The sequence below is a fragment of the Anomaloglossus baeobatrachus genome, chromosome 3, assembly GCF_048569485.1.
Source record: "Anomaloglossus baeobatrachus isolate aAnoBae1 chromosome 3, aAnoBae1.hap1, whole genome shotgun sequence".
NCBI lineage: Eukaryota > Metazoa > Chordata > Amphibia > Anura > Aromobatidae > Anomaloglossus > Anomaloglossus baeobatrachus.
This window is the reverse complement of record NC_134355.1, coordinates 476,335,279-476,348,394: the sequence shown is the minus strand read 5'-3', so window position 1 is coordinate 476,348,394 and position 13,116 is coordinate 476,335,279. Positions and strand designations below refer to the sequence as shown.

At 46.0% G+C, this 13,116-nt stretch overlaps 1 protein-coding gene across 2 annotated transcripts in view; it reads right to left on the bottom strand.

Moving 5' to 3' along the window:
• TBL1XR1 (TBL1X/Y related 1) overlaps positions 1-13,116 on the bottom strand; it is a 289,885-nt gene that overhangs the window by 162,766 nt on the left and 114,003 nt on the right. The window contains exon 1 of one of the 2 annotated variants that reach the window (XM_075340612.1): positions 11,343-11,556. The exons of the other annotated variant lie outside the window; for it this stretch is intronic. The gene's annotated coding sequence lies outside the window, so the exon portion shown is untranslated. Of the gene's footprint in view, positions 1-11,342; positions 11,557-13,116 lie in introns of those variants that run through there. 2 annotated transcript variants of the gene reach the window in all.

The following is a 13,116-nucleotide window of genomic DNA, read 5'->3' as shown; positions in this document are numbered from 1 at the left end:
TACCCACAGAAAAGTTGGTGGTGCAACATCTGGAGCCACCATGTTTCTGAACCTGAGAGCACGTAGTGTCATTTCCCACTGCGTCTCCATGCATCGGTGCTACCGGGCTGTGTATAGGACTGCAGAGAGCCCTTCACTCATACAGGGCTGTGCTGCTTTGCTGGGGCATGAGAAAGTATATGAAGCCCAAGTTTTCTTAGGTTTAATGGTGATCCAGAGGTCAGAACCCCAACTTATCACATAATGATGGCATTTCATAGAGACACTTCTGGAAAGGAGAATAGTGCACTTTTTTTTACCTATATGACTTTACCCAATCATAAGCAGGCATCAACACGGGAGAAAATTAATATGACCCAGAACAGGCTTCTCTTGTGTGAGATGGAAGGAAAACCAGGTCCGTAAGTACAGACAGTGCGATTACCGACACCCTTGAGTGCTCATGTTCACACAGGCAGTGCTGGGGGTGGGGACTTTTTTTCTATAAGCTTCTATGAGATGCAGAAAATCCGCAGGTAAACGAAGGAAAAAACATGAACTTAGTGTATTTCTGCTGCTGCAAAAAAGCATGGAATCCACAAGTACCGTATATCAAAATGTTGTCAAAGCCAAATACCAGTCAATAACAAAAAGGAAGCAGCTTTGTTAAAAAATCCCAAATCAACAATAGACAAAAACTGCAGCACCAAAAACGTATGTATAAAAACACAAGTAACCGAATAGGTGCAGAAATTCAACATTAAAACGTCCCCAAAAGCTGATGGTGGGAACGTAGCTTTAGCCTTCTGTGCTCTCCTCCTAGCACTCTCGTCCCATACACCGTGTGCAGAATTATTAGGCAAGTTGTATTTTAGAGGATTTTTTTTATTATTATTATTATTATTATTATTATTATAATTATTCAACAACTATGTTCTCAATCAACCCAAAAGACTCAAATATCAAAGCTTAATATTTTTGGAAGTTGGAGTGGTTTTTTTTTTTAGATTTGGCTATCTTAGGAGGATATCTGTTTGTACAGGTAACTATTACTGTGCAGAATTATTAAGCAACTTAATAAAAACCAAATATATTCCCATCTCACTTGTTTATTTCTAAATTTGGTGCAGTTATATTGGTTTACCTGGTGAAAATAAACATTTCTGACATGAAAAAACTAAACCCAAAACATTAGTGCCCAATATAGCCACCTTTCTTTATGATGAAACTCAACAGCCTACCATCCATAGATTCTGTCAGTGGCTTGATCTGTTTACAATCAACATTGCGTGCAGCAGCCATCACAGCCTCCCAGACACTGTTCCGAGAGGTGCACTGTTTTTCCTCCCTGTAGATCTCACATTTTATGAGGGACCACAGGTTCTCTATGGGGTTCAGACCAGGTGAACAAGGGGGCCATGTCATTATTTTTCCATCTTTTAGACCTTTACTGGCCAGCCACGCGGTGGAGTAGTTGGATGCATGTGATGGAGCATTGTCCTGCATGAAAATCATGTTTTTCTTGAACAATACCAACTTCATCCTGTACCACTGCTTGAAGAAGTTGTCTTCCAGAAACTGGCAGTAGGTCTGGGAGTTCAGCTTCACTCCATCCTCAACCCGAAAAGCAGGGCTGTGGAGTCGAAGTCAGTATAAAATGGACCGACTCAGACTCCTAAAATATATAATAAGTTGGGTACAGTAGTTCAATGCAGAATGTGCTGAATATTTTTTCATAGGAATTTGGGAAAGTTATGAAATGTCCTATAAATGGCTGTTCTATTCCTGATCTAAGGCTACATTCACACAAGCGTTTTTGCTGTGTTTTTTGAGGATACGTTTGTCAGCCTCAAAAGCAGATCAGCTTTTTAAAAAAACGCATCACCTGAAAGGTTTTTGAGCTCATAAATAATGCTTTCAATAGCAAAAGCAGATTAGAGAAACGCCACACACTGACTGCTCATTCTTTGTGAGGAAATGGATCCTCACAAAACGATGTGTCTGAATGCCCTATCTTGAAACCCATTGCCTTTGCTGGATGCCGGGAGTCACTGAATTTCACTGAATTTTGCCATCAATGTTCGATATGTTTGTGACAAGAAAGAAATTGTTAGCAAGACACTGGCAGTAAAAGATACGCTGTGAGGTCGCTGATCACTACACATCTCTCAAACATTTTTTGGTCCTTTTTTTCTTGCTGCGCAGCATGCATCGTTGTGTTAAACACAGTTAGGCTCTGTGCGCACTGGGAAGTGGAATTTTCTTGAGAAAATTCCGCATGCCCTCAAAGATTACCGCACCCGCGGTAAAAAACCACGGGAAACCGCATCCAAAAACCGCATGCGGTTTGCCGCGGTTTTACCGCGGTATTGTTCGCGGTATTGCCGCGGTTTTGCCGCATGCGGGTTGGGATGTGCTTTATTGCATTCAATGCAATAAAGCACATTGAAGAAAAAAAAAAATACATTTAATTCTGATAGTAGATAGAGAGAAGAATAGATAGAGGGATAGATAGAGGACAGATCGCTGCATTTCCCACGGTCGGCAGTGAGTTCACATTACCGACCGTGGGAAATGACCGGTAATTACCTCTGCTGTGTGCTGCATTCAGCCTGTGTCTGTGACAGTCGCGGCTGGATGTCAGCAGTGCAGGACGCAGGAGCCGGAGCTGTGTGGATTACGCCGGAGCTTTGGTGCGGGAGGGGTTAATAAAATGGTGAACGAGGCTTGTTTGTTTTATTTAAAATAAAGGATTTTTCGGTGTCTGTGTTTTATTCACTTTACTTACGAGTTGATCATGTCAGCTGTCACATAGACGCTGCCATGATCAAGCCTGGGGTTAATGGCGGTGGTCCCCCATCACCATTAACCCTTGTATTACCTTGTCACCACTGCTACACGGTGGCAAGAAGAGCCGAGGACACTCCCGGTGCTGCCGCATAACGAATGCGACAGTGCCGGGGCAGCTGCGGCTGATATTCTCGGCTGTGGGAGGGGGAGTGAGGCGGGGGACATTACCCCTGCCCCTCGCCCTCCCCAGCCTGAGAATACCGGGCCGCCGCTGTGTGCATACCTCGGCTGGAAGGTAAATATGCAGCGGAGCCCACGTGCTTTTTTTTCTATATTTCCGTTTTCTTTCTATGTGTGTTCTATGTGTCTGTGTCTGTGTTCTATGTCTGTGATGTCTGTGTGTGTGTGATCTGTGTGTGTTTACTCTCTGCTCCGCTTCCTCTTCCTGTAATGACATCACTTCCCTGCAAAACCGCAGACAAGCGATGCACATTACCGGAGGTAAACCGCGAAATACCGCAGGGAATAACGCAGGAAAACGCAGTGAACCGCACAGAATTTGCTGCCTGCGTTATTCCCTGCGGGATTTCATGATTAACATTGAGTCAATGGAGGGAAATCCCGCAGCGATGTGCGGAAAAGAAGTGACATGCACTTGTTTTTGCTGCGGGATTCCCGCAGCAAAACATGCAGCTGTCAAATTCCGCCCAGTGCGCACAGGATTTTTTTTCTCCATAGGATTTGCTGGTGATTCACTGCAGAGATGTTATGAACATTTTCTGCAGCGAAACATGAAGCAAATCCGCGGCAACATCCGCGAAAAATCCGGTAAGTGCGCACATAGCCTTACAGCGACTTCGTTAGCGACTTCCCTTTCAAATAGCTGCTTTGACACGTCCCCGACGACCAGCTAGGTCGTTCTGCAGGTCCGTATCGCTGCTGCGCCGTTGGACAGGTTTGCCTGTTTGACAGCTCACCAGCGACTTCCCAGCAATCCTGGCCAGGTCGGGAATCGCTAGAAAGTCTGTGTGTAAAGGGGCCTTAATGGACAATGCTTCAAACATAAGTACAATTAAACTGATGAATGAGTGTAATGAACAACAGCTAGAAGACAATTTAGGATTTAGTATGTTTGAGATGAGGCCACAGCGCTGTTCATGTAACCGAGGAACAAACAGATATTACAACAGAAGAACAGCAAAATGATACTTTAGGATTAGATCTTGTTGAAGCTGCTTCAAAACACTTTCATATTCATCACATGCGCTGTGTTGTGCACACGCTGCAGCTGGCAATAAGAGATAGTCTGCAAGAGGGACATGCTGGAAATCTGATTGGAAAAAGTGAAGAAATTCGTTATTGCCGCCAGAACCCCTAAAATTGATTCCATCTTGAAGAGACGTGCTGGGAAGGGGGCAATTGTTGATCAAGCCACTCGGTGGGGAAACACTTATTTAATGATTGAGCGATTTCTTGAACTAAGATCGTTTCTTATAGATATGGTGAACCCTTAGGTAAGCCCTAAATGAAGGTGAATGGACACAGGTGGCTGAATTGAAGGAATGGCTTAAAAACCCATTTACCGTGACTAAAAAATTACAAGCTGAGGATTTAACTCCTGGCATTTTCATAAGGGAGTGGAAGAACTTGCTATTTTGCCTGTCCCAAAGAGGAGGTTTCATCGCAGATGGCATTTCTGCTTCAATGAAACGGAGAGAGACAGCTATTAGAAAATAAAATTCTTCTGGCAGCTGTTTATGTGGACCCAAGTCACCGTATACTGCTTGATGATCAACAGCTTACAAAAAAAAAAAAAACTTTGAGTGAGGTACAGTTAGGATGAGCAGCTACAGGACTGCCAGGCGGAAGAGGACTTGAGGCCCGACAGTGCTACTGCTGCCATATCTTCATCCTCATCAGATGAGGAACTTTGACAAGTATTTAGATGACATGGAGCAGCAAAGCGTTGCCGCAAAGAAAGATTTCACTCCGTCTCCTATAGCAGCAGATTGACCAGATTTCAGCAAAATTTTTTTACTTGCTCTCAAAGAAATAGAAAAATTCAATCGTTCATCAAAACTGACTGTGCATGAGGCAATTCCTTTATACCCGGAAATTGTTAGAGATGTTGCCCATGTGGTTACGGCTTTGCCTCCAACCCAAGTTACTGTAGAGAGGTTGTTCTCTAGCCTTAAAATTATGAGGTCAGATTTGAGGTCATCTATGAAGGAGGATCTGATGGAGGCAATTCTATTTCAGGGGATGGATATTTCAGCAAGACAATGATCCAAAACACCGCTCCAAATCTACTCAGGCATTCATGCAGAGGAACAATTACAATGTTCTGGAATGGCCATCCCAGTCCCCAGACCTGAATATCATTGAAAATCTGTGGGATGATTTGAAGCGTGCTGTCCATGGTCGGCGATCATCAAACTTAAGTGAACTCGAATTGTTTTGTAAACAGGAATGGTCAAATATACCTTCATCCAGGATCCAGGAACTCATTAAAAGCTACAGGAAGCGACTAGAGGCTGTGATTTTTGCAAGAGGATCTACAAAATATTAATGTCACTTTTATGTTGAGGTGCCCATACTTTTGCACCTGTCAAATTTTGTTTAAATGCAGATTGCACATTTTCTGTTAGTACAATAAACCTCATTTCAATCCAGAAATATTACTCATTCCATCAGTTATTAGATATATGAAACTGAAATAGCTGTTGCAAAAACCCAAATTGTTATAAAGAAAAAAGGTTAACATTAATAGGGGTGCCCAAACTTTTTCATATGACTGTATGTGGGAGTCGGAGTCGGTGCAAGGGAAATTGAGGAGTTGGAGGTTTGGTTTACCGACTCCACAGCCCTGTCAGAAAGGTCCCACAAGTTCATCTTTGATGATACCAGCCCATATCAGTACCCCACCTCCACCTTGCTGGCGTCTGAGCAGGAGTAGAGCTCTCTGCCCTTTACTTATCCAGCCTCTGGCCCATCAAGAGTCACTCTCATTTCATCAGTCCATAAAACCTTTGAAAAATCAGTCTCAAAATATTTCTTGTAGAAAAATGATAACACGGTCCGGGGGAGCGCTAGGGAGGCCAGATTAGTTGGTTGCTTTAAAAGTAAAACTTTATTTCCTCTCGTACCACAACGCGTTTCGATACGTGAAATATCTTCATCAGGTGGATAAAAAAAAAAAAAAAAAAAAAAAAAAAAAAAAATGATTGCACTGCACTTGCACCAGTGTTAATCAATGAGACAGTTTCCTCTTTCTCTACACAAATCGGGCTCTCTGTGCAATCGCAGCATGCTGCATTTTGCATCGAGTCTCGGCTCACGTGTGTGTAAAATCACACTGCACTCGCATGTTATGCGACTACAGTGCGGTGGACGCAGAGACAGACAGCGGAGATGGGAGAAAGTGCTCCCTCCATCTTCTTCGTAGCTGTGATGTGATCTCAAGATCACATCATAGTCGCATGACCCTCGGCTGACACCACAGCAGAGAGTCATTAGCATATCGCTTGTGATGCTCTCGCACCAGAAGCTATACGCAAGTGGAAAAGAGTTCTAACACCTATAACCCACTGTAGTGATCAAGTATTGCAAGTGATTATAATCAGTGATCAGTCCACTAAAAGTTAGTGTCCCATAAAGTGATTACGCAAAAAAAAAAAAATATCTATAAAAAATCTGAAAACGAAAAAAATATTCCAAGAAATAAATATATATATATATATATATATATAAATCAAAATACACATATTTGGTATCGCCGTGTTGGTAACAACCAGATCTATAAAACTGTCAAACTAGTTAAACCCTTCAGTAAACAGTATAAAAAAATAAAATAAAAAGAACATGGCAAAAACTGTCTTTTCATCATGTAGCTGTCAAAAAAGTGGAATAAAATGCAATCAGTCATATATGAATAAAAATGGTGCGCTGAAAACGTCATCTTGTCCTACAAAAAACAAGCCCCCATGCAGCTCCATCAGTGAAAAAAATAAAAAAGCTATAGCTCTCAGAATACAGAAGTGTAAAGACCTTTTCTTTTTCTATAAAATATTTTTTATAATGTAAAAGTGGCAAAAAAAAAACCCTATGTAAATATGTTATCGCTGTAAGTATACTGACCCGACAAATAAATCTCGCCACTTTTACGACGGTGAACGGCTTGAGAAAAATAAAAAACACCCTTCTTGAATTGCTGTTCCATTTTGATTCTGGTTTAGAAAGCAGGGAATAGAAAATGATCAAAAAATTATTTGGCCAAAATGGTAAAAACTCCCAACTCATTCTTCAAAAAACAAACAATCCCTTACATGACTGTCAGCAGAAAAATAAACTATAGCCTTCAAAATGCAGTGATTTTTTTTGTTTTTTGGTTTTTTTACAAAATAAAAGGTCTTTGTATTTTTAGTGTGATAGCAGCAAAACCAAAAAAACAAACAAAAAAAAAAAAACACAACCTATATATAAATCTGGTATCACTGTAATCGTCCTGACTGGAAGAATAAAGCCGCCTAATTCATTTATATTGTACAGTAAATCGTGTAAAACATAAATAAAGCCAATTCTTCAACTGCTGCTGATTTGTTCATTCTGCCTCCCAAACATCGCAGTACGACGCAGCTCAGATTTATCCTGCGCTTTACGCTGAGCACTTATACCGGGGATTACGTGTACATTTCTAAAAAACCTTAGTTCAAACAAAATTCCCAATGGAAAATTCACTAATGAGGCAGATGGAGCCACTTTGAAAGGACAAATTGTGTTAAAGCAACAATTTTGTGGTTAAAATATATTTTTTTATCTTTACAGCTCATCATTTTATAATTCTGTGAAGCAGCTGGGAGCTCATCAAGGGCCCTCCAAATGGGACATGGCGTCTGCCAACGATTCCAGCTAACTTTGCGTTCAAAAAGTGACTTCTTCCCTTCCAAGCCTTGCCATGCGCCAACCAGTAATTTCCACCACATATGGGGTCAGCCAAGCCTCTCAAAGTCACTTCAAATGTGATATGCTCATTAAAAAATAAAAATATTTTCTATATTTTGTTGGAAAAATTAGAAATGGCTGATGAACTTTGAACCCTTCTAACTACGTAACAAAAAAATGTTTCAAAAACTGAGGCTGATATAAAGTAGACATGTGGAAAGGTAATTTATTTGCAGGAAAATCGCAACCGTTTTTTTTTGCTGCCGGTTGCGATTTTAATGCATAGACTTTAATTCGTGCCGCATGGCCTTGCGTTCCGTCCGGTTTTTGCCGCATGCGGCAGATTTAGCCGATGCGGCGGCCGGATGGAATGTTGCCTGGCACGTTTTTTCGTGCGGCAAAAAACTGCATTGCGCCGCATTCGGCCGGTGCGGCACATTTTTCAATGCATGCCTATGGCGGCCGGATGCGGCGCGATGCGGCAATAACCGCATCCGGCCGCCGCATGCGTTTTTTTGCCACTGCGCATGCTCAGTAGCATGCCGCAAGCGGCAAAAACCGGACTGGCCGCAAAGGAAAAACTTATGCAAAGGATGCGGTGTGTTCACTGCATCCGTTGCATAGCTTGCACAGCCGGATTGAGCCGCAGAGCTCAAGCCGGATGTGTGAAAGCAGCCTAATAACAATAGCTCCAAAACATGCCCAGGCGTCTTCTGAGCCTTCGTATTGACCTGTATTGTAAAGTATACGGCATCTTCCAAGCAGAGGCGAAGGATTTGTCAATTCTTTTAGCACTTTTTATTCAATTTGTCCTAAACCTCTTTTTCCTACCTGTGACGCTAATTATAATCGTCCAGTGTCGGAGAGTGGGGAAAGTACAAGTCACCTGAGAGGAGGACTCTGAGGTTAAAGGGGAAATTTACTTGTAAACCTTACAAGCTAAATATCTTTATTTTTATATAGTGCTAGCAAATTCTGTAGCGCTTTATATACATCAGTAACACTGTCCCCATTGGGGCACGCAATCTAAAAAGTCCCCATCTGTAGGTCTTTGGCGTGTGGGAGGAAATCTGAGCACTCAGGAAACCCATGCAAGGACGGGGAGAAAAGAAACTCCCTGCATATGTTGTCCTTGGTGGGATTTTAACCTAGGACCCCGGAGCTAACCACTGAGCCACCGTGCTGCCAAGGTCAGTTACAAGACAGGAAATAAAAGGTGTAAAGCCTCATTCAGATGTCAGTTTCTCCCGTTAGTGTTTTATTTGAGAATTTTAGATAGAAAGTGTACCTATTAAAAAGGGAACCTGTCACCAGTTGTTTGGCCTATAAGCTGCGGCCACCACCATTGGGCTCTTGTATACATCATTATAACATGCTGTATATAAGAGCCCAGGCCGCTGTGTAGAACATAAACGTTTTATAATACTCACCATTCCGCGCTGCAGTGGATTCTAGTCAGATGGGGGCGGGGGTGTCTCCGTTCTCCGGTGCCTGCGCTCCTCTTTCGGCCTTCTTTGTCCTCCTTCTGAAGCCTGTGTGCATGACGCGCCCTACGTCATACACAATCGTCAGTTCCACGCAGGCACACTACAATGGTTTGACCTGCCCTGCTCAGGGCAGATCAAAGTGCGCCTGCGCAGGACCGCGGCTACAGAAGAGAAGAAGGACGAAGATGACTGAAAGAGGCGGCACTGGCATTGGAGAACGGAGACGCCCATCTGACTAGAATCCACCGCAGCGACCATTAGAAAACAATTTATAATACTCACCTATGTTTTACACAGCAGCCTGGGCTCTTATATACAGTATGTTAGAATGCTGTATAGAAGAGCCCACTAGTGGTGGCCGCAACTTATAGGTCCCAAAACTGGCGACAGGTTCCTTTTAATATCTAAGGGACTGTTCACTTGTCTGGAGGTTTTACTGGAATCCCTGATGATAATGACTAATACAATGTATGGGTCTGTAAGAATCAGACTGCAAGACTGCACCCGGTGTCATCAGTATGCAGTCCGTGATTTAAGCACCACTCCAGTTGTTTGGGTTTTTACAGTGCTGGAGTGGTGCTCGAGGTCCCTGCCCTACTCATGTACTCATCCTCCGGCATTGTCAACCTTGTTTGGCGCTGATATGATCCCGCAGCACCATCTTGTGATCACAACTTCGGACCCTCTGGAAGTTACGTCACAAGCTCTCAATTCAAGTGTGAGTCCTAGAACAAGACCAGAACGAGTGAAGGGTGACCCCAGCCTGCTCCCTGAAACAGGAGCAGTCAGCAGGTCACAAATCCCCGAGACCAAAAAACGCGTGATGTGATTTAACATTGTAATGTACAGATTTAATTATCCACATGCGAAAAACTCTGATAATAAAATCAGAGTCTAACCAAACACTGGTGAAAATCTGATTGAAAACATTGATGACAAGTACGGTACTATTTTTTTTTTTTGCAAAACATGGACGCCTGAATGAGGCCTTACTCCGTGCTTCAGTCAAATCTCAGGATGCAGCCAGGTAAAATGACAAAGGCCTGATTTGGTGGCATCAGTCATAGCCCATATCCCCCCCCCCCCCCATTACTATTGCAGCCAATAACTGACCTCGTGGGTTCTTATGACCTACACTGCTGAGATCAGTGATTGGCTGCAGCGGTCATATTGAGTATATGGGCTGGGATATCAACTTGCTTTTAAATTCTCTACGACAACCAATTTATTGTAAAATACACTGAATTTGCTGAGGTCTCTGCCCCCTGAGGGATCGCTAACCCCTCTGGGATCACTGGGGTCTCAGCTCCCTTTTGGATTGCTGCTCCCTCTAAGATTGCTGGGATCTCGGTCCCCTCTGAGATCGCTGGGGTCTCAGCCCCCTCTGAAATTGCTGGGGTTGCTGCTCCTTTAGGTTCTCTGCCCCCTCTGGGATCACTGGGGTCTCTGCCCCCTTTTTGACTGCTGGAATCTCTGCCCCTCAGACTGCTGTCCCCTCTGAGATCACTGGAGTCTCTGCCCCCTCTGGGATCACTGGGGTCTATGCCCCCTCTGAGGCTGCTGGAGTCTCAACTCCCTCTGGGATCAATGGAGTCTCGGCCCCCTTTTGGATTGCTGCCCCCTCTGAGATCGCTGGGATCAATGACCCCTCTGAGATTGCTGCCCCTTAGATTACTGGGGTCCCGGCCCCCTTTTGTATTGCTGGAATCTCTGCCCCCTCTGGGATCACTGGGGTCTCTGCCCCCTCTGACATTGCTGGAATCGCTGCCTCCTCTGGGGTCTCTTCCCCCTCTGGGGTCGCTGTTCTGCTGGGCTCTCTGCCCCCTCCGAGAGCTTTATATTGATAAACACTGCACTGTAGCTTTGCCCTGTAAGCCCCGCAGCACGAAGCTGACAGCTGCTGCACACACCCGGGCTCTCATGTAGCACGTGCACCGAGGCGTGCTCCGGGATCACAGAGGTGCGGGCGGCGCGGCCATGACAGCCGGGAGGTACCGGCATCACAATGACACCTCACCGCCCCGGGCAGCCTAGGTCACGTGCCCACGCCTCGGCTGCGCCCCGCTCTGACTAATGGCGGACCATTCAGTCTCCTGTGGAAAAAAAGATAACATTACGCTCCCCCCTGCAGGCCCCGACACATACTTGGCGCGGTGATGGAGGAACCACGTGTGCAGCCACGCTCCGCTTTCTCCGGTCACATGCCCCTAATCACCACCCCAACACAGGAGCGGGCGGTGACCCGGTCATACAGACACAGGCCGGTGAGAGAGATGGAGCGGGGGGAGGGGTACTACAGCCCCCCTTACAGAGTTCAACAACAACCGCCCGTGGGACGCGTCGCACTTCCGGGTTAGGTGGCGTCGCTCAGTGAAGTGACGTCATGACCCACTTCCGGATCTACGAAAAACCTGAGGCAACATGGTGGCGAAGCGGTGACATAAAGGCGTAAGGGGCGGAGCTATACGTGACTGCAACCTTAGCACTTCCCACGTGACCCCGGAGACAATAGCTGCAGCACACGTGATCACCACCTACATCATAAGGGACGGCGTGCGGGATGTGCACAATCGCCACGGCACTGGCAGCGCCATCCACACTGGTGCAAGGACGTGGACGAGCAGCTGCCCTTAGCAACACTTCAGCTATGGCAACACTTCGGCCATGACAATACCTCAGCTATAGCAACACTAACACCTTAGCTATGGCAGCTGCCCATAGCAACACATGAGTCGGCGGCTTCCCATGACAACACATGAGCTGGCCGCTGCCCATAGCAACACATGAGCCAGCAGCTTCCCATGACAACTGATGAGCCAGCAGCTTCCCATGACAACACATGAGCTGGCCGTTGCCCATAGCAACACATGAGCCGTCAGCTTCCCATGACAACACATGAGCTGGCAGCTTCCCATGACAACACATGAGCCGGCAGCTTCCCATGACAACACATGAGCTGGCAGCTTCCCATGACAACACATGAGTCAGCGGCTGCCCATGACAATTGATGAGCCGGCAGCTTCCCATGACAGCACATGAGCTGGCCGCTGCCCATAGCAACACATGAGCCGGCAGCTTCCCATGACAGCACATGAGCTGGCCGCTGCCCATAGCAACACATGAGCCGGCAGCTTCCCATGACAACACATGAGCTGGCTGCTGCCCATAGCAACACATGAGCCGGCGGCTTCCCATGACAACACATGAGCCGGCGGCTTCCCATGACAACACATGAGCCGGCGGCTTCCCATGACAACACATGAGCCGGCGGCTTCCCATGACAACACATGAGCCGGCGGCTTCCCATGACAACACATGAGCCGGCAGCTTCCCATGACAACACATGAGCTGGCAGCTTCCCATGACAACACATGAGCCGGCAGCTTCCCATGACAACACATGAGCTGGCAGCTTCCCATGACAACACATGAGCTGGCAGCTTCCCATGACAACACATGAGCCGGCAGCTTCCCATGACAACACATGAGCCGGCAGCTTCCCATGACAACACATGAGCCGGCAGCTTCCCATGACAACACATGAGCCGGCAGCTTCCCATGACAACACATGAGCCGGCAGCTTCCCATGACAACACATGAGCCGGCAGCTTCCCATGACAACACATGAGCCGGCAGCTTCCCATGACAACACATGAGCCGGCAGCTTCCCATGACAACACATGAGCTGGCAGCTTCCCATGACAACACATGAGCCGGCGGCTTCCCATGACAACACATGAGCCGGCGGCTTCCCATGACAACACATGAGCTGGCAGCTTCCCATGACAACACATGAGCTGGCAGCTTCCCATGACAGCACAGCCGGTGGCTTCCCATGACAACACATGAGCCGGCGGCTTCCCATGACAACACATGAGCCGGCAGCTTCCCATGACAATGCCTCGGCCCGCAGCTGCCCT